Source organism: Pygocentrus nattereri, chromosome 5 (genome assembly GCF_015220715.1).
Source record: "Pygocentrus nattereri isolate fPygNat1 chromosome 5, fPygNat1.pri, whole genome shotgun sequence".
NCBI lineage: Eukaryota > Metazoa > Chordata > Actinopteri > Characiformes > Serrasalmidae > Pygocentrus > Pygocentrus nattereri.
In genome coordinates, this window is record NC_051215.1 from 28398221 (window position 1) to 28424875 (window position 26655).

At 43.2% G+C, this 26655-nt stretch overlaps 1 protein-coding gene across 5 annotated transcripts in view; it reads right to left on the bottom strand.

Moving 5' to 3' along the window:
- Positions 1-26655, bottom strand: part of LOC108420546 (protein quaking) — a 132197-nt gene that overhangs the window by 13561 nt on the left and 91981 nt on the right. The window lies entirely within an intron of this gene.

Consider the following 26655-nt stretch of genomic DNA (forward strand, 5'->3'; position numbering starts at 1 on the left):
AAAGGCGTTTCTAATCACACATCTTCTATAGAGAACAAACTTAAATCTGGTGGTTTTTACTTCTATTTACTTGCTGATGAAAAAAGTATAACCTACAATACAAAAAGTATCATAACTTTGAATGGCTGCATTTAATTTCTTTTTAATTAATTAATTAATTAATTAATTAATTTCTTTTTTCCTTTTTCAGTTTGCAATAACATATAATGGCCCCAAAAGTATTTGGACATTCGTGCAATGCTAAAAATGTATATTCACTGCATTAGGAAACAAAATGTCCAACCAAAGGGCATTTATTTTAGATTAATCACTGCAAGACACTGCAAGATTTATTTTAGATTTATCACTGCAAGACTGTCATTTTGGAAAAGTATTCTTTCAAAAGCAGCTGATCATTTGAGCAGTTTCTTTGCAGACTTCTGCAGCTTTCCAGCACCCTTAGTCAAGTCTTGATGGAATTCGTCTCTGGTCTTTTTTCAATACAAAGAGGATGTGTAGCTATTTTACTATTTTACAAAATCAACCAAATAAGTCTTTTGTAGGGGTACCCAAAGGTTTGCACTCGATTGTATGTGTATCATTCCAAGTCTCGCACAAATAAAACTTCTGTGAACGCAAAGGTCAGCATACAGCCCTGCACCTCATTCAGCAGGAATCAACAGGACACGCTCCATCAGTCTTTTGTACTACCTCACTGGTTTAGATTAGAAAGAAACGCCAGCTGAAATCTAATCAGAGCGAAATCTTTTACATTTTACGTCGTCTCTAATCTGTGTGGCTGGCACGGAGAGTAAAAATAACAAAGCTCTGTTTCATTATTCTCCCCCTCTCGCACATCACAGCCCTGTTTGATCACTTGCAGGCCCGCAGCAGCAATTAACTTGCCAAGTGAAACGCTATCAAGACTTCGTCTTTTGATTTGTTTGAGGTGTTTGGAGACGAGACGAGCGTTTGGCGGCCTTGTCGCAGCTCGCTCTTCCCCGGGCCCTTCGTGCCCTCCCCCACAGCACTGCTGGAACCACCAACCCCTCCCCCAGCTCTGTCTAAATATCAATACTTTATTAAGTCAAGAGGCTGGTGATGAATTGTGTGGGAGGGAGGAGGGAGAGCTGTTATAAATCACTCTCTCTCTTTATGTAATCAGCCAAATGTGCTCTGTCCTTGAGAGGGAGAAGCTTCTAAGTGTCTTTGGGGGCTTTGCTACTGCAGGCCACCATCACAATCAGGCTCACAAAGGCCTGAGAAAGTTTGGGAGCTGTTCGCAACCAGTCCATCACAAGGGCAGGTGCATAGTAACTTTGTGTACATTTGGTGCAGTTGCTCGAATAATTTATAACAATGCTGGTGGTAAATGATGGAAAAGCCTCTATTTCGATTGGTTTGTGAAGGCAGAGGAAGCACTGTGTTGTAATATGAGGCTAGGGTCAATACAGTGCAGTATCAGGTATGAACCAGTGAGAGGTGCTGTGATGTCATTATAGCATTCTGACAAAGCCTGCCAATACAATTACAACTACACAGCACTATGAATGGTAACTGCACCCCGACTCCCTCACTCTCACTCTCTCTGCGCATTACTCTCTATACAGGAACCTGAGGTCCTCAAGTCCAAATCCTCAAGCAAATCCAGCTGATTTATGCCCCTTTCCTTTCCCCACAGCTCTATTGCTCTTTATTCTACAAATCAAAAGCCGTTTTCTTCCTCCGTAGTTGTGCTCCACTCTTATCTCTCTCTGTTCATCTCTCCACAGCCTAACGTGAATGATTCCACTGCACTCACTTTCCCCCCGCACACCTCAGTAATCTATTATAGGCCTGCTGACTATCTCACTCACACTGGCTCCCTCCTCTATGCCTCACTGTCCCCTCTATTCCTCTATCTCACTCCATAACTCTCCTTTTCTTTTCTGTTATCGTTCCTTCATCCCCATCCCCCCTTTCTCTCTCTCTCTCTCTCTCTCTCTCTCTCTCTCTCTCTCACACACTCACTTATTCTCTATGACAAACTCGCCCAAAGCCCTTCCTGCATCCAGACAAAAGCTGAGCAAAGCCACGCTCCCCGCACTCCAGCTTCCGTGATTATGCCAGCGTTGTGTGGTGGAGTCTGCCGACGCTCGCAGCAAACATCAATACAGTTGATCTCAGTTTAATATAAAGGACGCTCTAGGACGGCGGAGCTGCTAAATCTCTTCTCAGTCCTCTGCCGAGGGCTTTGGCCGATTGTCTTTCTCTTATGCTGCTGCATTCAAAAGCGCAAGACAAAACTCCGGCTACACAAAAATGCTGTGAGAAACTAGACAAAAAAAAGGCTAGCCAACAATGTTTTGTCTGAAAATATTGCAGCAACTACACAACAACAACAACAAAAAAACATGGGTACAGATGGGCCCATATAATTAAAAACTAAATTTAAACTTGTCTAGAAAGTTTGGGAGTTTAATGTAGTATGTAAACATTGTTAACTCTTCTATAAATGGAAACAAAACTGCTAAAACAGCTCATATTAATCTCACTGTTTTTCTGAAAGCAGTTACATAAACCTGTCTTTTCAGCCTTGTCACTTTCACTTTTAAGTTATAAGGGGTGTTTCAGATCTGCTTTTTCAGGCACAATAGAAGGCAAACAATCAGAACAGAGCTCATTTACATATATCGATCTTAAAGTCACATTAACAAAAGCAGCTTGTTAATTCTAAGGGACAAAAGTGTCATAATAAATTAATTTATAAAACCACATGTAAGTTATAAGTGAATTTACAATAAAAAATGTATGGGCCCTTTAACTACTTCCCAGAATGCTCAAAGTATCCAAAGTAACATTGTGGCAAAACTGAATGGATGGTCGAGTGAGCATAACAACGGTCATCTTACAGTGATCCTTATCATGGTCTGAACTCTGCTCCTACTCTACAACCTATTAAATGGGTGAAGAAATCCTTACAACACAGTGGAGGCTGCTGGGTTGCATCACCTGCAAGGAAAGCCTTTTTTTTAGCAATACATCTCAGATAAATGTCATTTTCATACGAGGAAGCTGTCCACAGTGCCCACCTTCAAATGCTCACGTATACATTTGCCAGGCTGAGAGCACATGTAATCGCTGATGAGCCTCTAACAATGGATTGAAATAGATGGAGATTTATAGGTGTTGTGGTCTGTGCTCCAACCCCAGGTCCAGGGGGGAAGAGAGAAGGGGGTGGGGTGGATGAGAGTGTGAGGGGAGCTGGAGTGGGGACAGTTCGGTGAAGACGCAGGTCAGCCGCAGTGGAATGCTTTTTATGTTTGCCTGCATAAAGAGGAATCACTCTGGACCTATTCAGGCTGGGATCATAATGACCTTTGGAGCACAATGCCTGCCTGCCTAGCCCTCTCCATCACCGCCTGTCAGGCTGCTTGTGCCCCCCTTCCTCTCCCTTCCTCACTCTCCCTTCCTCACACTCTCTCCCTTACTCTCCCTCCCTCACTCACACATTTTTAGTGGATATTATAGGGCACAACTGATATGAACATTTTGTCACTATTTAATTTAAGCAACTTTACATAAAACATGTCAGTTATAAAAAACTTTACAACTTAACCTTAAAATTCACAGTGAAGCACATAACATTAACTCCCATGAAGGTAAACTCCTTAGTAAACATTACATTTGGTTGTTTTTCCAATTAGCATCATATCCCTGAATGTGGATTCTTATACAACACTAAAAGAGACTTTATTTGGTGCAATTTTTGCCGAAGCCGATAACTTAAATCTGAATATCAGCCAACTGATATACTGGTGAAGCCAATTTCTTTGTTTGCTGGGAACTTTATCAGTTCATATTAACACAGTGGCTCCAAAACTATGTGGACATCTGTTCCAGACTGAAACTCTTTTTGGCAAAGCATTTCTTCAAAAGGCAGCTGATTGCTACTGTTTGAGCAGTTTCTTTGCAGTTACTTCTGCTGGTTTGCATCCAAAATTCTTTTGAACATTTCTGAGTTTATCATTCCATCATTCCATTTCAGCACCACCTCACCGACACCACTGTAAGAAAAAAAGACTTTGATGTTTCCACCTCTGTGATTTATACACCCTTAGTGCTGTCTGGGTACATATCTTCTTAACAAAGTGACTAGCATCAGTTTGATGTTGTGTTAATGTTAAAATGTTTTTTTTTCTCTGAAACAAATATATTTTGTTAATGTCCAAATTCTGTTTGGGGCCACTGAATTTAAAGCCTAACTAGATTTATTTGAACGAAAACAATATTGCATGTATAAGAATTTGTGAAAAACTATGAACAGAAAAAACAGGATACAATATGTCCATGAAAACACACAAACACACTTATTTAATTAAAACACTGTGTGCAGGACATCTTAGGTGTTCAGAGCTAGACATCTCCCAGCAGCTTGATTGAGTCAGAGACGGGGTTAAGGTTGGGTGACTGGGCCATTCTATTACCCCGACATCTCATTCTGTATTATTTCTTTCCTATCGGAACAGTTACAGTAAAAAAAACCCCACAATATCTAAAAATATCAAAAGAAGCCAAGGACTGTGCTTTTGCTTTGCTATTTCACTACAGGTCTCTATCACTTTTACTGTAACAGGTATTCTCTTATGACCTCCAAATAACTTTTACTTTCTTGTCCACCTCTCTCTCTCTCGCTCTCTCTCTCTCTCTGACCATCTCTCTGAGCAAAACACTCAAGCGATTGCTTTCTTAACAGCACAAAATATGATCAGACTTGGTCCTCCTCCAAGCTTGATCCTGTTATGTGAGTGATCTTATTAGCAGTACTCTTTCAAGGGCAACGATGCAGGGTGCTCCTGTCGGACGAGGCACTGATCTGATTGGTTGAGCCGGTGGGCCGAAAGGACAGAGAGGCGCTGTAATTGGCTGAACGAGGACGGGGAGGACATGGCCTGTTTGAATGAAGACCGGACGCTGCCGCTCCAAGAATGTCTCCCGCTCCCAGTGTGTACAGCTGCTCTGGGTGAATATGAGCACACACACACACTTGGCGGCACGCCACAAAGTCGCCTCATCCCCTCTCCAGCCCTTCCTGTCTCCTCACGCCACACAAGAACCCAGCACCCTACCCCGGGGCGGCCCAAACGCTCACTGCTGTTTTTGGGACCCAGACCCTGATCTGAGTGGTTTAATACAGATAATCTGTCAGTAGTTTGATCAGATTTGTGTATTTTAAAGCATAATACAGCTGCACAGTCTAGGAAGTCGGGGGTAAGGGGGTGGGGGGGGTGGGGGTCAATCAGGAGGCTATACAGTGCATCCGGAAAGTATTCACAGCGCTTCACTTTTTCCACATTTTGTTTTGTTACAGCCTTATTCCAAATTGAATTAAATTAATCTTTTTCCTCTAAATTCTACACAAAATACCCCATTGTGACCATGTGAAAAACGTTTTCTCGAGAGTTTTGAAAATTTATTAAAATTAAAAAACAAAGAAATCATATTTACATAAGTATTCACAGCCTTTGCTTAATACTTTGTAGAACCACCTTTGGCAGCAACTACAGCCTCAAGTCTTTTTGAATATGATGCCACAAGCTTGGCACACCTATCTTTAGGCAGTTTTGCCCATTCTTCTTTGCAGTACCTCTGAAGCTCCATCAGGTTGGATGGGAGACGTCTGTGCACAGCCATTTTCAGATCTCTCCAGAGATGTTCAATCGGATTCAAGTCTGGGCTCTGGCTGGGCCACTCCAGGACATTCACAGAGTGGTCCTGAAGCCACTGCTTTGAGATCTTGGCTGTGTGCTTCGGATCGTTGTCCTGCTGAAAAATGAACCGTCGCCCCAGTCTGAGGTCAAGAGCGCTCTGGAGCAGGTTTTTATCCAGGATGTCTCTGTACATTGCGGCATTCATCTTTCCCTCTATCCTGACTAGTCTGCCAGTTCCTGCTGCTGAGAAACATCCCCATAGCATGATGCTGCCACCACCATGCTTGACTGTAGGGATGGTATTGGCCTCGTGATGAGCAGTGCCTGGTTTCCTCCAAACATGACGCCTGGCATTCACACCAAAGAGTTCAATCTTTGTCTCATCAGACCAGAGAATTTTGTTTCTCATGGTCTGAGAGTCCTTCAGGTGCCTTTTTGCAAATTCCAGACGGGCTGCCTTGTGCCTTTTACTAAGGAGTGGCTTTCGCCTGGCCACTCTGCCATACAGGCCTGATTGGTGGATTGCTGCAGAGATGGTTGTCCTTCTGCAAGGTTCTCCTCTCTCCACGGAGGAACGCTGGAGCTCTGACAGAGTGATCATTGGGTTCTTGGTCACCTCCCTGACCAAGGCCCTTCTCCCCCGATCGCTCAATTTAGACGGCCGGCCAGCTCTAGGAAGAGTCCTGGTGGTTCCGAACTTCTTCCATTTACGAATGATGGAGGCCACTGTGCTCATTGGGACCTTCAACGCAGCAGTAATTTTTCTGTATCCTTCCCCAGATTTGTGCCTCGAGACAATTTTGTCTCGGAGGTCTACAGACAATTCCTTTGACTTCATGCTTGGTGTTTGCGCTCTGACATGCAGTCAACTGTGGGACCTTATATAGACAGGTGTGTGCCTTTCCAAATCATGTCCAATCAACCACAGGTGGACTCCATTTAAGCTGTAGAAACATCTCAAGGATGATCAGTGGAAACAGGATGCACCTGAGCTCAATTTTGAACTTCATGGCAAAGGCTGTGAATACTTATGTAAATATGATTTCTTTGTTTTTTAATTTTAATACATTTTCAAAACTCTCGAGAAAACTTTTTTCACATGGTCACAATGGGGTATTTTGTGTAGAATTTTGAGGAAAAAGATTAATATAATTAAATTTGGAATAAGGCTGTAACAAAACAAAATGTGGAAAAAGTGAAGCGCTGTGAATACTTTCCGGATGCACTGTAGCTTACATACAGCAAACCTAAAACTGAAAACAAAGTAAAAATACACGTATCATATTGATATCTCATGCCAATATTGATATACTATAAAACAAATAAAATTATTAACAGGAGCACATATTCAATATAGAGGATACATTTTGTTGCTTATTACAGCAACAATTGTTTTGTTCTTTCCATTGAGGCATTAAAATTCTTAGAATGATCTGCATGTTGCTATAAATACTTCTGCAAAATACCCCATTAATAATAAACATGGTGGTATTTAAGAAGAACAGTGCACACTTTAAAGTTTATTACAGCAAAATCAGTTAAGTTTAGGTACAATTTTATCCCTGTCCAAACCGGTAACTTTACCGGAGAAGAGCAAAGCTTTTCAAATTTAAATGGAAGTTAAAGGAACAAGACTTTTTTCCAAGTAATTCTGGATCATTTCTATTGGTCTTGTCAATATGAAATGTTAACACAATGAAAAGGACAGCTGACATTTTTACATTACTTGAAAATAAACCCAAATGGAAGACACAAGGTTTTCTCCTGACAGCAATGCTATGGTAATTTGCTTGTTACTATAAATGCTACTAGCCTCCATCTGTGCTAACATACTGAACTGACACTCTTTTTCAAAATGACCATTTAGTGTTGTCTTAAAAATGTTACTTTCCTATTTTAAGTTGCGCAAGGTTTTGTCCTCTTTGTCTATTTTACACATGCTGTTACCACCACGTAATTATATTTTACATACATTTTATTTACCAGTGCTCTGATGAAAGTCAGCCAGCTAAACCACAGCTGAAACACTTGCACTGCGGATACACTCTTAGAAAAAAAGGTATAAAACTGGGGCAGTGACCCTCTTATCACTGACCCTCAAGGCTACATCTCAGTACCTTTAGTCAGGCAACATAACTGTACTATAATCCATTGAAATGATTTTTTCTAAACTGTATTGACTCCACACACCCTGTCTCGTCTCCAGGCTTTTTATTCTATTGTTCTCTTTATTATTTATTGTATTGTTCTGCTTTAAAACATTAGGTTATGAGAGGGTACAAATATCTTTCAATATTATATAAAAAATATATATATTATATAATATAATATAAAAACATATTTCAGGTTCACATTTGGACATTTGAGAGTACATTTATATTGTTTGTACCATGCAACCAAACCTGCAACCAAACCTGCAACCACACCGGCCCTTGACCGGCCCTAATAATGTTGACCCCTGTTGTACATCTTTCTTATACCATATTTTTTCACTTTAGGTCAATGTATAGCATATTTTAGAAATCTCTGTTCTAATTGGCTGCTATGTATTAACATCTTGTTCAAAAAAGCAATCCAGACTGAAACACTCCTTATAACTTCAGTGTGCCCACTCAGAGAGTTGGCAGAGCTAAACTGCTACGGGTTGAACAGGTGGATATTTGGGAATGTGCTGGCCTTCATGACATCACAAAAATACTGATTTCAAAACAGGCTGTTTTTACAGGTTAGTGTATATAAATCAGAATCAATCATAAAAATCTCTGAACAGTGCCTGACTACTGCTTATGTCATCTTTATAGCCACATAAACAGCACAATTAGGCAAAACAGTACAAACAAGGGTCTGGAATTGGATCAGCCTGGACGGGTTATGATAGTGAACTTTCAGATCAGACTGGGACGTCCGACCTCTGAATGTTCTTCCTCAGGCTGAGAGAGATCAGTGCTGGGAGCTTGTATCACACATGGACACGGCCTAGCTAATGGGGGCGGCCGTTCTGGACGGTTTCAGGAATTGGCCTGACGTTTAGTGCCCCTGGCAGCATGTCAGGTGGAAAGTAGAGTTTACCAGAAAGTGAGATTCCTCTGCAGCTGCACAGAGCAGAATCATCTCCCACTGAGACCGACACCAGAGCCGCATTGACTGTACAACATGCGCTGACTTCCTGTCTCTCATTATCTAAAGACACACATTCACAAACATATGCTCACTGTTGGAACCAAACCTTGTATCTGCAAAAGAGGGACTCTGTAGGAGAAGAAAAAATCTTTGAATAGAAGTTATTGTGACAGTTTTATTTGGACCCCGTCTGGCCCGATCGTCATGAAATTCCGACTCAGGGTGAGCTGCAGTTGGCATGCTCAGTTTTTTTAGACGGTGGTCACAAACATACACACAAACAGAAGCACAAAACTCACACAAAGCCACACTGGCTGGTCATTCATCACAAGCTCTGCATAAACCTCTGAGAATAATTGCATCTTAATCCACTCTCAATGTTGATCAGACTTGCCACATGTCACGTAATTGGGTGGCTTAACTTGCTAATTGAGAAAGAGAAAACACTCTCTGTGTCTTTTAAAGTCCCTAGTGTGTGCATGCAGAGAAGAAAAGGTGAGTAATTTGCTGCCTAGAAAATGCCCCAAGATAATGAGGAACCTCTAATACACATCTGATTTGAATATACCATTAACAGAGAAGAAGCATCAAAGCTTTATTTATTACCAAGCTTTAGAGTAGTTTACTGTCTGAACAGCAGCACTGAGAGCACAGAGCTCTGTAGACAAACACAAAGAGCACTGACACACACACACACACACAAACAGGTTACAATTAGAGTGAAAAACATGAGGAACAAGAGAGTCACCAAATTACAGACTAGAGAGAAAGAGAGAGAGAGAGAGAGAGAGAGAGAGAGAGAGAGAGAGAGAGAGAGAGAGAGAGAGAGAGTGGACATAAACAGAGAGAGAAAAAGAGGTAATAGAGAGATATTGAACATGTATAATACAGACAAAAGAGAGAAAAGGGGTAACAGAGAGAGAGAGAGAGAGAGAGAGAGAGAGATTGGACATGAACTGAGAGAGAAAAATGGACACAGAGTACTACTAAACATGTATAATAGAGACAAAAAAGAAAAGGAGTAACAAAAAGAGAAAGAGAGATATTGAACACGTATAATACAGACAAAAGAGAGAAAAGGGGTAACAGAGAGAGAGAGAGAGAGAGAGAGAGAGAAAGAGAGAGAGAATGGATGAGTATACAGAGAGACAGAAGCGAGAAAAGAGAGATATTTGACATGTATAGAGAATAAGGAATAACAGAAAGAGAGAGAGAGAGAGAGAAGAGAGTAACAGAAACAAAAAGAGACATTTCAGACAGACTGAGAAAGAGACAAAGACAAAAAAGAGATCAGATATACAGAAAGAGACAATGGGGGAACAGAAGACAGGGATCAGAGAAGAAGAGAATGAAAGGGAAAGAGAAAGAAAGAGAGGACAGAATGAGAGAGAGATAGAGAGATAGAGAGAGAGAGAGAGAGAGAGAGAGAGAGAGAGAGAGAGAGAGACCGAGAGACGGGGGTATCTACCTGTTGTAGTTAATTAGTGTGAGGTGTGTGTGGGAGGAGCGCTGTATTTGAGAAGAGTGTGTGAGTGTGAATCAACGGTAGGTTTAACTGCATTTCTGTGTGTGTGTGTGTGTGTGTGACTCAGATCTCCCTGCGTATCTTCCACAGTAATCACAAAGAGTCTAGCAGAGCCAAAGCGCTGCTGTTAATTGGCTCTGAGAGAAGAGGAGGTGGAAGCGTCCCCTGTGTTACAGCTTGGTGTGTATGTGAGAGCTGTTAATGTTCTGTGAATGTTAATGTAAAATCCTCTTTTAAGTAAAACCATGTCTGGTCCTGTCTGGCCAAACAGAGAAATGACACAACTCACAAATACACTGAGCTAAAGTAACACTCCAGTGTTCTTCAGCTTCACCTCTGTCTGCTACATCTGTAGCGCTCAGTCCATTCGTTTGGATAATACAAAAAGTCGTATGAAAATGTTTGAACAACATCAAGTTTGAATGACATCTGTCATTTTGAAGTGAAAATACTGTAAGCCAACACATCCTCTGCAGGAAACAAAGTTGGCAAAATGGCTATTTTCTGCAAATTACTGTGCATAAGAAGATAAATTTAGCAAATAAACAGCAACAGTGCATTAAAATGTACAGAAGTGTGTTCTCTGTAGAGGACATGTTCACTTATATTCACTTAGAAAATCAACAAAACATCACTTGACTGGGTCACCATGGCTATACACAGCAATGTACAAAAGTCATAAAACCATGTATCAGGTCAGTAAGTGTGTTTTGCCTGCAAAAAATATACATTATTGGAATTACCATAAATTAACACAAATGCAGAAAAAGGTAACACAAACTTTTGGTTTGCAAATGAGTTATTGAACCTTGTCAACTATTAAAAGAAACACAGCAAAGATTTTTTTTAATTCAGTTTGGAATTGGTTAAAAAACACTCACATACAGAAAATCACTACTTAATGTAACAATGTTTTTTGTATTTATTCCAATACTAGAGTTTTTAAAATCAAACAATTACTGTCCAGATGAATAGATTTTCATATATGATTTTTATTTACACAGAACTATATCGTCACTGTTGGAACAAAACATTTCATCTCGAAAATAACATAATAGAAGTTGATGTAACAAGATGTTTTCTCAAGTCATTTTGGACCATTTCTATTGGTCTGTTCATCATGAAGTTTTATCACAGTGCAAAGAATAGATGTAATAGATGTTGATATGCTTTGCACTGTGATAAACCTTCATGATAAACAGTTGACTGACTTGCCTTTCAGCCAATCAGAGCTGTTTCAAAGTGGTACCTCCTCCATTAAGTGGGAGGAAAACTCCGAACCCCTCAGTGACAATGCTGACTGCACTAAATTACTGTTACTGGGGAAAGTGTAACTCAGAAATGCTATCTTGTACAGTAAAATAGTCCCCAAAGAATTTTTATCAGATTTATGACTATTTAGCATCAACATTATACTTAAACTGGTGGTTCTGGATAGTAAATAAAATGGCTCTGTTTGTCTTGGTGAAATAGTGACGCACGGTTCAGCACCACTGTAAAGAAATCTGAGCCGGTAAGTTTCTCTACCATCAGCCATTTCACATCAACCCACTCTGAATGACTTTGTTTACATCTTAGCTACTGAATTATGCAGAAAAAATGAGTGCAAAAGTTGGGTACCACTTGTCAAATTACATGTTTTGTTGACTTTCTAAAATATTGGTTGTGAAATTTCATATAGATACTTCATATAGATTTTAGGCTGAGATACTCATAAATATCCCATAAATGCGCATCTAATAAAACCAGGCAAACCCATGAGATCAAAGGGTCCTACCTAGAATATGACATACTAAACCCTGAAGGATCTGAAATATTCCACAGACCTGTTTTTTCCCTGAAAACTTAAATAGCATGCATTGCTTAATTTACACAAACAGAGGCTCAAATGCATTAGGGCATACAGATAAAATAGGCACAGTTATCACCCCAACAGCTCACCTACTTGTTGTTTTATCTTTCTTTGTTGCTTCATTGGAAAGCTATGCTAAAGTATGCCACACAAAGAGCTCGATTTGGGTCATCTGCCTCTGTATGATGGCACAATAAAAGTCTTGGAATCAAGGCCTCCAGGTATGTGATGCGAAATGAGTTAAAAAGGGTCTTTGATAGCAATTCTGATTCGCATTAGTTGCCACGTTTGGAATGGATGCCTTATACGTTTCTGTTCCAAGCTGTTGGGCTTGCCAGATCTGCACAGCAAGACGCTGTACTAGCTCTGAGTGTTTAGCATAAAGGATGTGAGACTGAGCACACTCATGATTTGCTTCTTACATGCACACATGCACAAAGTGCAATGCATGTACACAAACAAGCAGCACAAATACTCGTACATTTAATTGTAATGTAAATGCAGGTTGAAGCAATGACTGGCTGTCAAAGCGCAGGCACTCTACTGATTGGAATTAAAGAGCTGTAATTAGGAGGAGGAGGAAGTCTCATACATCAAACTGGCTTTGAACTGAAGAGACTACAGAGAGAGAGAGAGAAAGAGAGAGACCATTTAAACCCAGCTAACTGCTCGCCGGGCTGAGTGACAGCCAGGCAGACTCACTTTATCACTCCGGAAGGAACTCTGATTGTTTAGTGTGCGTGTGTATGCGCGCACGCACACACACACACACACACACACACACACACACACAGATGCATGCAGTGGTTCAAATAAAAGCATAAACTCCCTCTTTCTCCCTCTTATAACTCGCACTCTTGCTCACAAATAGCTCAGTCTTCTCTCCATATAATAACATGCCATCGTTCCCTCTCTCCTCATAAAAGGCGGCCTCAAGCACAAAAAGCAAGCACGAGGGAAGTGCTGCTGCGACAAGTCTGCCGGACACAAAGTCCAAAACATTACAGTGGAGGAGAAAAAAGGAAAATGAAAAAGAGAAACTGCTTGACATCACACAGACAGAATCCTCTCATCTCTCCAGCAGGACTTGAAGCCAGTGGCTGTCCCAGCCGCTCTAAAACAGATCCGACTCAAATTTGGCCTTTAAAAATGCATGCCTTCTTTTATAATTCATTTCCCGACTGCACCCAAATTCCGAAAATCCCTGTGTGAGACAGAGCAGCTCCCCATCTGAATGAAAAGCACTGTTAAGCAGCAGCAATATCAATGGATCATGATTTGAGGGAACGATGGGAGAACAACGAATAATGCTTTTTTGAACAGAGCTAACTTAGAACAAATGAGCTCAAGACAAAGTTCTACATCACCGGACATCTCTGAGAAACTGATGTGACTGATCTCAGATGTGCTGGACAAAACACTCCCAAAGTCCTGCTGGGCATTTTACGTTTAGACTGTGGGCAGCTTGAATAGATGAGTACGTCAAAAGGCTTATTTGACATGCTTTCACTTTGAGCTCTTTTGCGCTGCAAATCAGAATCGTCATTTTAATAGAAATGTCTGTAACAACTGACTTTTAAAAACATAAGCAAACAGAAAGCACAGGTGCCAGACTTAGTAGCCAGAGTCAGTGCTGAAGCTTCCTACAGTCAGCTTTACAGACGGAGTGAAATCCCATAATCTATCAGCTCACAATCTGAAGCATCAAAATAGCTCTTTACGTTTCACAGCACTGCAGGAGACTTCCAAACATCCCCGAATGACACCGGCATCGCTCACTTCTCGGTAGAAAGCCGCTGAGCGTTCAGAGGAGTCAAACGGTGCATTAGAGAGTCAGAACGGCGTGTTTGAGAAGGTGATATGCGCTGACAGAAGGTACATGTTGAGAATGGGTGCCTTTATTTCAACTGCTGACATTTCGTTCCTGTGAAGCCTGGGGGGAGGCTCCTGAACCGGATCCATTTCTGAGCCGCTGCAGTCTGCTTCTTTGCTACATTCTTCAACTTATCCTGAGATTAATGTGCCATTCAGCAGAGGACAGAATTCGAAAAAGGGGGGGGGGGGGCTTGAGAAAGAGAAAGAGAGAAAAGTATGAAGGTGTAATGGTGAGAATAAGGACTGAGTGATATAAGATGTTACCATTATTATTTTGGTGTCCTGTCTAACATTTATTGTCATGTGTATTGATTGTTCTGTATATTTATTGTCTGGTGTTTTTATTGTACTTTCTGTACCCTGGTGTGCCTCTGAACTCTGTGTAGTCCTGGGCCGCTGTGTGTTATATGTGTTGCACCATGAGGCCTAAAGACTGTCATTTTGTTCCAGTGTATACAAGTTAAGAGCACTTGAGCACTTGTGAAAAAAAAGACTTGGACAGAAAAGAAAAACAGTGAGCGTGTTTACATGTACTCAATAATCCAATCATAATCAAATTTCTACAGTTATCTGATTATTCAAATGGTCGTGTAAACAGCTTACTCTGATTTCTTAGATTGGAGAAGATCTAGAAATCCGATTAAGAAATAAAGAGAGCTGGACTCCTCTCCTTGGATCACCACCTTATCGTGGTGGAGGAGTTTGCGTGCTTGAATGATCTTAGGAGCTATGTTGTCTGGAGCAAAAGCTCCTGGTAGGGTCTCCCATGGCAAACTGGTCCTAGGTGACAGGTCAGACAAAGTGTGATCCATAATAACCCCTATGAAGACACAAAAACAGGACTTGTGTACCCTGCCCGGAACAGGGTTACCGGGGCCCCACCCTGGAGCCAGGCCTGGGGGAGGGGCTCGCCAGCGAGCGTCTGGTGGCCGGGCATTTACTCATGGTGCCCGGCCGGGCCCAGCCCGAAGGAGTTACATGAGTCCCCCCTCCCATCGACCCACCACCAATGGGAGGGGCAGTAGTAGGGGTTCGGTGCGTTGTGGATCGGGCAGTGTCCGAAGGTGTGGGCCTTGGCGTTCTGATCCTCGGTTGCTGAAACTGGCTTTTGGAACTTGGAACGTTACCTCACTGGCGGGGAAGGAGCCTGAGTTGGTGCGCGAGGTTGAGAGATACCGGCTAGATATAGTCGGGCTCACCTCAACACACAGCTTGGGCTCTGGGTCCAATCTCCTTGAGAGGGGCTGGACTTTATTCTTTTCTGGAGTTGCCCATGGTGAGAGATCTAGAAATCCGATTAAGAAATAAAGAGAGCTGGACTCCTCTCCTTGGATCACCACCTTATCGTGGTGGAGGAGTTTGCGTGCTTGAATGATCTTAGGAGCTATGTTGTCTGGAGCAAAAGCTCCTGGTAGGGTCTCCCATGGCAAACTGGTCCTAGGTGACAGGTCAGACAAAGTGTGATCCATAATAACCCCTATGAAGACACAAAAACAGGACTTGTGTACCCTGCCCGGAACAGGGTTACCGGGGCCCCACCCTGGAGCCAGGCCTGGGGGAGGGGCTCGCCAGCGAGCGTCTGGTGGCCGGGCATTTACTCATGGTGCCCGGCCGGGCCCAGCCCGAAGGAGTTACATGAGTCCCCCCTCCCATCGACCCACCACCAATGGGAGGGGCAGTAGTAGGGGTTCGGTGCGTTGTGGATCGGGCAGTGTCCGAAGGTGTGGGCCTTGGCGTTCTGATCCTCGGTTGCTGAAACTGGCTTTTGGAACTTGGAACGTTACCTCACTGGCGGGGAAGGAGCCTGAGTTGGTGCGCGAGGTTGAGAGATACCGGCTAGATATAGTCGGGCTCACCTCAACACACAGCTTGGGCTCTGGGTCCAATCTCCTTGAGAGGGGCTGGACTTTATTCTTTTCTGGAGTTGCCCATGGTGAGAGGCGGCGGGCAGGTGTGGGCTTTCTCATAGCCCCTCGACTTGGTGCCTGTATGTTGGGGTTTTCTCCGGTGGACGAGAGGGTAGCTTCCCTACGCCTTCGGGTTGGGGAACGGGTCCTGACTGTTGTCTGTGCTTATGCACCGAACAGCAGTTCAGAGTACCCAGCCTTCCTAGAGTCCTTGGGAAGGGTGCTTGAAAGTGCTCCTCCTGGAGACTCTATTGTCCTACTGGGGGACTTCAACGCTCACGTGGGCAATGACAGTGAGACCTGGAGGGGTGTGATTGGGAGGAATGGCCTCTCTGATCTGAACCCGAGTGGTGTTCAGTTTTTGGACTTCTGCGCAAACCACAGTTTGTCCATCACGAACACCATGTTTGAACACAAGGATGTCCATAAGTGCACATGGCACCAGGACACCCTAGGCCGCAGTTCAATGATTGACTTTGTAGTCGTCTCATCGGACTTGCGGCCATGTGTTTTGGACACTCGGGTAAAGAGAGGAGCTGAGCTGTCAACTGATCACCACCTGGTGGTGAGTTGGATCAGGTGGTGGGGGAAGATGCCGGTCAGACCAGGCAAGCCCAAATGCATAGTGAGGGTTTGCTGGGAACGTCTAGCAGAAGAACCTGTCAGATTGATCTTCAACTCACACCTCCGTCAGAACTTTGACCAGATATCGGGGGAGGTGGGGGACATTGACTCAGAATGGGCCATGTTCCGTTCCTCCATTGCTGAAGTGGCTGACTGTAGCTGTGGCCGTAAGGTAGTTCCTGTCGGGGCGGTAGTGCCTGTCGGGGCGGTAATCCTCGAACCAGGTGGTGGACACCCCAGGTGAGAGATGCCGTCAAGCTGAAGAAGGAGTCCTACCGGGCATGGTTGGCCTGTGGGACACCAGAGGCAGCTGGCAGGTATCGACAGGCCAAGCGATCTGCGGCTTCAGTTGTTGCCAAGGCAAAACCCCGTGTATGGGAGGAGTTTGGTGAGGCCTTGGAAAGTGACTTTAAGTCGGCTCCGAAAAGATTCTGGCAAACCGTCAGGCGACTCAGAAGGGGAAAGTAGTGTGCCACTAGCACTGTATATAGTGGAGATGGTGTGCTGCTGACTTCGACCGAAGACGTCATTGGGCGGTGGAAGGAATACTTTGAGGACCTTCTCAATCCCACCGACACGTTCTCCAGTGAGGAGGCTGAGTCTGGGGACATGGGAATAGGCTTGTCCATTACTGAGGCCGAAGTCGCTAAGGTAGTTAAGAAGCTCCTTGTTGGCAAGGCTCCAGGGGTGGATGAGATCCGCCCTGAGTTCCTCAAGGCTCTGGATGTTGTGGGGCTGTCTTGGCTGACACGCCTTTTCAACATTGCGTGGACATCGGGGGCGGTGCCACTGGATTGGCAGACTGGGGTGGTGGTGCCTCTTTTTAAAAAAGGGGACCGGAGGGTGTGTTCCAACTACAGGGGAATCACACTCCTCAGCCTCCCTGGCAAGGTCTATGCAGGGGTACTGGAGAACAGAGTCCGGCTTATAGTCGAACCTCGGATCCAGGAGGAACAGTGCGGGTTCCGCCCTGGTCGTGGAACACTGGACCAACTCTTCACCCTCTCCAGGATTCTGGAGGGTTCATGGGAGTTTGCCCAACCAGTCCACATGTGCTTTGTGGATCTGGAGAAGGCATTCGACTGTGTTCCCCGGGGTATTCTGTGGGAGGTGCTTCTGGAGTACGGGGTACATGGCTCTTTGCTACGAGCCATTCAGGCCCTGTACAAACAAAGCTGGAGTTTGGTTCGCATAGCCGGCAGTAAGTCAGACTCGTTCCCAGTGAGAGTTGGACTCCGTCAGGGCTGCCCTTTGTCACCGATTCTATTCATAATTTTTATGGATAGAATTTCTAGGCGCAGTCAAGGGATGGAGGGTGTCCGGTTTGGTGACCTCAGGGTCACATCACTGCTGTTTGCAGATGACGTGGTCCTATTGGGGACATCAGGCCGCGAACTTCAGCTTTCGCTGGATCGGTTTGCAGCCGAGTGTGAAGTGGCTGGGATGAGAATCAGTACCTCTAAATCCGAGACCATGGTTCTCAGGCGGAAAAGGGTGGAGAGCCCTCTCTGGGTCGGGGATAGGCTCTTGCCTCAAGTGGAGGAGTTTAAGTATCTTGGGGTCTTGTTCACGAGTGATGGTACAAGGGAGCGGGAGATTGACAGGCGGATTGGTGCTGGGTCAGCAGTGATGCGGGCTCTTTACCGGTCTGTTGTGGTAAAGAAAGAGCTGAGCCATAAGGCAAGGCTCTCGATTTACCGGTCGATCTACGTTCCCACCCTCACCTATGGTCATGAGCTTTGGGTAATGACCGAAAGAATAAGATCGCGAATACAAGCGGCCGAAATGAGTTTCCTCCGCAGGGTGTCTGGACTTCTCACTTAGAGATAGGGTGAGAAGTTCAGTCATCCGGGAGGGACTCGGAGTAGAGCCGCTGCTTCTTCACGTCGAGAGGAGCCAGCTGAGGTGGTTCGGGCATCTGGTTAGGATGCCTCCTGGACGCCTCCCTCGGGAGGTGTCACAGGCGAGTCCACCTGGGAGGAGACCCCGGGGAAGACCCAGGACACGCTGGCGCGACTATATCGCCCAGCTGGCCTGGGAGCGCCTCGGAATCCCCCTTGGAGAGCTGGTGGAAGTGGCTGGGGAAAGGGAGGTCTGGGCTTCATTGCTTAGGATGCTGCCCCCGCGACCCGAACCCCGGACAAGCGGAAGATAATGGATGGATGGATGGAGAGCTGGACTTCAGCTCAGTAATCAGATTTCTCAGTCTGTGCATATGTGAAAACAGACGGTACCAAAAATAAACAAGGAGCGTTGCCGCAAGACGCAGCAAAACAACGCAGAAACTGACAACATGCCAGGAGAAATATTTTAAATGTTCTTCATCTTCTAGATGATATTCATATTTACAGCTAAAGTGTTTAAAAAAGCCGCAGCCTGAAGTTTGAGGTTTACGTTATGTTTATGTCACGTCATCTTCTGCGAGTTTACTGGCTGGTTGTAAAGCAGAAATCTGATTACTGTCTGAGCCGAAGTTTCCCCATTCAAGTGCATGTAAACACATTGATAAGATTACTGAAAAAAATCTGATTTTCTGCATTTATGAGATTATTAAGTGCATGTAAACTCACTCCATGATCGGTGTCATAATGTCAAATTAAAATGTCATAATAACAAAGGAGCTGACTGAATATTAGCCTATTGTGCCATTGCTTTATTTACAATTTACCAACTGACTGACTTCTACCTCCTTTTCATTATTATGTTGAAGTTTGGAATGTCTGTTCTCAATATTATTAAGCCAGTTTTGTTGCAGATAAATGTATAGAATAATTCTACTATGGTTTCTGCTTGTAAAGCAACTTTCCATCTAATTTGAAGGTGAAGCTGTAAACTACAAGGAAGTTTTAGATGTTTTCAGAACAATAAACAAAGCTGTGAAGGATTCCAAGATGGGAGAATCTACAAAACATTGAGGCTGAAATTTTAATAAAATCATAAACATTTTCATAAAAAAAAACATCCAAAATAACTCATGTGAAAAGTCCATTTTACAGGACTTTCATTGTACACTGTGTAACTTATTACTATTAGGGCAAGTTTTCACGCGACAAGTGATTCCAAACTTTTAAGTGTTGCTCTCATTTTTCAAACCTGAATAAGATAAATAACCAATATACATCATATGCATCATTTTTCATGATGATATCCTTAAGTATCATCAAATTTTTTCGCATTTTTTGAATCGCCCACTCTGAGTGAGTGAGCATTATAAGGTGCTTGTTACCAGGGCAAAGTGAGAACATGGTAAAGTGGAGGGCTTTTGGCTGGAGGATTAAAGTCCCTCTGTCTCATGGTCATATGACCTTATGCTTGAAAAATGGAGCAAGAGCCTCTCTTAAAAGGTCTCCAAGGCAACACATTCTCTAACCTCATGCTCTGCCGGACGTGCTTTTATTCCCCACCGAAACTCCAACTGTACTAACATGAGTTGCAAAATATAACATGTTACTCAATAAAGTGGACACGGGAGACAGAACGAGAGAGTGTGCAGTGAGAGAAACAGAGAAAGTGGGGTGAGAGAGAAAAGGAGGGTACAGAAGGAAAAGAAATAGGAACAGAGAGAGAGAGAGAGAGAGAGAAACCCACTGGGAACATTATGCAGCCCTGCTGGAGTTGAAAGCTCTGCTCAGGATTTCCACACTCCAGTTGTAAACAAAAGACCTTTTGATGCTCCCTCAGCCTCAAAGACCTGGATGACTACTCAATCATGTGACCAGAGCGGAGAAGTCCCCACTGTTCACACATCCACCACAGCCACACACACACAGAGTGACAGACCAAGCCTTCACCCCATCTATCCACAGCTATCCACATTTGGAAGAGTTACGCAATATCCACAGCTGTGGAGCAAGGAATGCACTAAATTTATGCCTTTTGATATACTTAGAATATATACATATCGCTGCTATCATAAGAAAAACCATTATCTCCATTATTGTCATTTTTCAGTTTCTGTCATAATTTGAAAATGCCTGTTGTCCTTTACATTATAAGTACATTTCAGGATGATGTGACCAAAAGAAACTGTCCAAAATCTAGTTCTTTTGACTTACATTAAAGGTAAAGTAGTTTTTTTTCCTTTTCCTGTAAAATTACCATTTTGCAGACACTAGACATTCTTCCGACAACAGCAATATATACAATATAAAAGTACAGCTTAAATGTTTGTAGCTCCTTAGCTGTTCAAAATGTTTTCATGTATGATATAAGCATTTCACTGCTGTCAGAACAAAACCTCATGTCTCCATTTTTCAGTTTTTGGCATAATTTGAAAAAACATGTTAGCCTTTACACTATGTGTAAATCTCATGTTGAATGGACCAAAATAAATGGCCCAAAATTACTTGGAAAAAAGTCTGGTTCTATTCATTTACATTAAAAGTAAAGTGTTTTTTTCCTTCTCCTGTAAATTTACCATTTTGGAGATACGAGGATTTGTTCCAACAACAGTGCTATATTCTTTGTCTTAACATATTAAAGAATAATCAGGTTTTTGTTAAAGCAGAAAAAGAGCTCGAAAACACACGCACCGTTACTTTACCAAACCACAAAGCCATAGTAGGTGACATGTGGCTTGAACTTTACACTGAGAAATGCAAAGGCTAAATGCCTGTTTTCACCTTAGCTAACTTTTCTAAGCTAGAAACATCACTTATATCACCTCTTCAGCCTGAAAACAGTGAGTTTATTAGGAGTTAGTTAGCTGATACTAAACACGATAAATTCTGTAATGCTCAAAAAAGCTTTATTCCATTACCTATACATGGGTGTAAAATACTTTTCTGCAAAGCTTCTTATGTTATGCTATAACTATGTTCTGCTGCACAACACATCTGGTGTTTGGTAGCCTTCAGCCAGCTGCAGTAGTCGTCTTGTGTTCCCAACTCTGAACTAAACAGATACAAAAACTCTCATCAAACTATAAGACACAGGTTCTACACTGCCTTCACTGGTGGAGTATAGAGTTCAGACACCTGATTCCCTTGTATTAATATCAGCGCTACCTTCATAATATAAACCCTGTACATTTCATCCACTTTTTGTGATGTCAGCACTCCTCAGTTCTTAAACCGCATTTGAACCTAAAGAGTTTCCAAAAGAATTATGTGCTTGCTATTTACACTCTAAGTTTTAGTTCATATAAACATTACCTGCTTGATTGTTTGTTTGGTTATGTTGGTATTCAGTTCTTTATTTTGTATATGAAAGACTGATCTTTGTAAGCTCTTTAAGCTCAAAAATAAAAGCCTGAATGAATTTTATCAGCAAAGGCCTTCAAACTGAACAGTTGTTGCCAATATATCATCGCTGTTGGGAAAAACAGATGCTAAGCATCTCCATTTTTGTCATTTTTCATCTTTTGATAATTTGAAATTGCCAGTTATGCAAGATTTTGTTCCAGATTATATGGAAAAAGTTAAAAAGTGTCAAGCCTCCTGCCATGACAAACACTCCTGACTCCATTCAGAACTCCCAGAATCCTCTGGGGGAATCACATGACCATGGGCTCTCAACCAACCTGTTCTCGTGCCTATATAACCTATTTGTGTTCGTAACTTCATTGCGAAGTATTGTATCACTCTACTGTGCATTACCAAACCTTTATATATTAATAAATATATTATAGGTTTAGTTGAATGCATCATAAAGTCATGCCTGCCAGCCAACCATGTTACCTCGCCTCAGTTTACACCTTTAATTAATGCTCAATGTAAAATGTGTGATAAGAGGTTGGTATAATATAAGGGTGGGTGATATGGCAAAAATATCATCATGATACTAGATACAGCATTTTCCTGATACACAATAAGTACTACAATGTTTTGACACACAGACACAATACACTAGCGGTGCCAAAAACTCATGTACAATTCTTTTCATAGAATTTTTCACATTCTGTGCTGCATGAAGTCCAATTAAACAAGACTAATTATATTTATATGCTCTCTTTACAGTGAAACGATGCAGTTGGTCAGTGTTCCTTATGTACCGACAATCTCCACAATATACTCAGAAAAGCACATTGTTTGTCATGATCAAATGTATCTCAATAATAATAAAATATCATGACAGAAGGATAGCAGCAAGAGTGAAAGGGAAGGTTTACAAGACAGTAGTGCGTCCTGCTATGATGTATGGTTTGGAGACTGTGGCTCTGTCTAAAAGACAGCAGACTGAGCTGGAGGTGGCGGAGATGAAGATGCTGAGAGTTGGGGGGTTGGGAGTGACAAGGATGGACAAGATTAGAAATGAGCAGATCAGAGGGACAGTGAAGGTGGAGCAGTTTGGAGATAAAGCCAGAGAGGCCAGGTTGAGATGGTTTGGACATGTGTTGAGGAGGAATAGTGGATATATTGGGCAAAGAATGTTGGAGATGGAGCTGCCGGGTAGAAGGAGAAGAGGTAGACCTCAGAGAAGGTTTATGGATGTAGTGAAGGTGGACATGGAGATGGTTGGTGTGAAAGTAGAGGAGGCAGTGGATAGGGCAAGATGGAGGCAGATGATCCGCTGTGGCGACCCCTAAAGGGAGTAGCCGAAAGAAGAAGAAGAAGAAGAAAATATCATCATTTTGTCCACTTCTACTGCACCATGGAGGCAAGACAAGTTTAATCTTATAAGAATAATCTCAAATGTGTAACATATAGACACATTTATATGTGTATTCATGCCATGTGTCCAATCCCTACTGCCGTCAACTCAGCTGTCACACAACTGCTTTGGGTGGGAATATCAGCTCTTCTTTCTCCTTTTTTCCCCCCAAATAAATCTTTACTGTGCCAAAATCACAATCACGGGTTTTTCACTGTTAGTAGAGTGCAGGAGCTGCTCCTACCACACCAGGTAAATTACCATTTTCAGTACAGTTTAGAATGCTATGGGAAGTGTGAGTATGTGTTTTGACTGGATATCTCTGGAGATCTCTGTAGTGTATGCTTCACTCATGCATTAATGAAAAAAGTGACAGCTCAGAAGGGCTCATGTTTTTATGGACGTAGGATGTGCATCTAGTGCCTCTGATGTGGATGAAATGTTGATTAAAACAGAAGCTCATCCGTTCTGCCAGACAGATGACTAAATAAACTCAAAATATTACTGCTTTTCTGGGTGATTTTGACAGTGAGTATTCAGATAATCACTGGTAAACATTAACAAGTATTCAAGGCCTGTAAAAAGCTGTTCAGGCCAGTCTTAGTGAATATGTAAAATCCTACTCATCTGAAAACTTCAACATCACTCACAATTTCAAAAGGAGGCAAAGTGTCTCCAAACTTTCAACAGGCAGCGTAGCACACACCCACCTCTGTGATTAGAGGGAGGGAAGGAATGAAATGCTCTATTCCTCTATGCCCTATTCCCACACAGAAAGCCAGGGGTGAAAGAGTGACAGAGAGTGAGAGAGAGAGTGGGAGAGAGGGAGAGAGAGAACGAGAGAGAGAGAGAGGGAGAGACTCCCTGCCTGGGCTGAGCCACTCAGAGAAGCAGCGAGCTGCACAAAAACATGTCATGCAAGAGGGAGTCTATTGTGCAGCGTGTTGAACAGATGGGAACTCCCACAAACCACTGCGTCTTTTATTCCACCATTCAACTACACGCAACATCCCCCCCCATACACACACACACACACACACACACACACACACACACACACACACACACACACACACACACACACACACACACACACACGCACACAGCAGCAGCCTACATGGACATTTTGCTTTTACGTCCACTCAAGGTCCAAAACACGAGCATGTACCTTTTAAAGCTTAGTGTTTATGGGAGTGTATTTGGGGCTGATCTTGGGATGGGAATCCCCACACTAAACATCCAGAGCTTCCCACCCTGACACATTCACTAATACACACGTCCCTCGGGAAGAACTTTGAAGCTCACACCCTGCCTGAACTCTGAGAAAGAGGGCCGAGCTACAGAGAGCCAGAAAACTGAAACTACCAGAGTTACGATCTGTGAGAGAGGGAGGGAGAGGGGGAGAGAGAGAGAGAGAGAGAGAGAGAGAGAGAGAGAGAGAGAGAGAGAGAGAGAGAGAGAGAGTGCGAGCTGTAAAGCCTTATTCAGACAGGCAGCTGAAATCTGATTTTTTGAACTATGGGAGCAGGACACTGAGCAGGACCAAAGCAGGACACTGAGCAAGACAGATTTTCTGCAGCCTGAACTGCAAACAGCCATATTTGCCATATTTAAGCCATAAACCGATCTTAACATTATGACCACCTCCTTGTTTCTACGCTCATTGTGCATTTAATCAGCTCCACCTACTATATAAGTGCACTTTGTAGTTCTACAGTTAAAGACTGTAGTCCATCTGTTTCACTGCATACTTTGTTAGCCTCCTTTTACCCTGTTCTTCTGTGGTCAAGACCCCCAAAGAGCAGGTACTATTTGGGTGGTGGATCATTCTCAGCACTGCAGTAACACTGATGTGCTGGTGGTGTGTTAGTGTGTGTTGCGCTGATCTGAGTGGATCAGACACAGCAGTGCTGCAGGCGTTTTTAAACACCTCAGTGCCACTGCTGGACTGAGACTACTCCACCAACCCAAAATATCCAGCTAACAGCGTCCTGTGGGCAGCATCCTGCAACTGCTGATAAGGAACTAGAGGATGACCAATATAGACTGTGCAGCAGCAGATGAGCTATCGTAACACACAATTCTTATGGAATTATTAATCTATCCCATAAAAGGAAATGTCAGACGTATTGACTTAGATTTAAGATTTTTGGCAAGATACCATTATTAAAAACATGTTTGTTCCATGTAAATGTGAATGCAAAAACATTTGTACAAAAATATTTTGTAAATTTAAAAAATCATCGCTTGCTTCCACATTTTTTGGTCTGTATTGCAGAGGTAGTGTATTGGAATGACGTCTGAGTCTGAAGCAATGGCCAGACTGAGAACACAAGGAGCAACATTGACTGCTTCCCTCGAGGCCACAGGTGCTAACACAAAATTGCTGAGCACGGACTGCATGAGCTGAAGGAGCCAAGACTGAGCGAATGACAGGCCAAGCTGGTGGAGGATCTGCGGCTCCTGAGGCTCTTGCTGTTTATCCAGCTTCTCCGTCAACACTGCTGCCCAGACAGTGTGCATGCACGGTATACCTGCGTATAACACCTGCCCAAAAACCCACTTTAAATTCCACTTTATCTCCACCCCGACAATTAAATCTCTCTTTATCTGTCCCGACTGTGGCTGGAAGCCACCGTGGGGAGGCTGACAGACAGGACTTTAATTAAAGTAGTCCCTTCAGGAACGGACCAGCGTGGGGCCAGCATGGCTAACACCCTACAGACATCGCTGAGAGTTTTGGTTCATGGAAACTGAGAAAGAAAAAAAGCAACTGGCTTAGGTTCTCAATACAGACATTAATGTTGTTTTTCTCCTGAAAAGAGATTCTCAGAGATGCCGCTGCAATTTTGCGCCCCTTAGTCCAAGAGCCGCACTGACACTGCTGCTGTTTGTGAAGAAATATGAATCATTGGAAGCTTTATATCAGATAGGTAGACGTCGGAAAGGAGCACAGAGGCCGAAAAATAAATAATCCTGAGGAGTTTTGTAGGCTTGAGGCACTTCCGCTTGCAGATGAGGAATTTCCAGCCGACGAAGAAAGTGCATAAAGCGAGGAAAGAAAAAAGGGGCTAAACTAAGAGCTAAAAGCAATATTACCTTGCACTTTTTCCAACTTCAAAGTATTGTAGTGGCACGCAGTGACGCAGACTAAATGTCGCTGACACAAGAAAGTGGCAGAGTTCTTTCTCCTGTGGCAGTGTGTTGTTTGTCAGTAGGTGTGTGAGTTGCGCAGGGGGGAGTGTGCCTGTGTGAACTGCTGCCTCTGTCAGCACAATCAGGTGCAATTGTCTGCAGTAAGGCATTTTTTATTTTTGCCACAAAGCCATTGATGATAATTGCATTTGACTGTGTTACCAGCATCCCGCTGGTCACCGGGCTCAAGCCAGCACCAAGCCAGCCGCTGCTGAGAATGCTGATTATAAGAGCGACGATGATGGTAATAATGATGGCTGTACTGGATCATGTGATCTCCGGCGCTGTCTGAGGTCC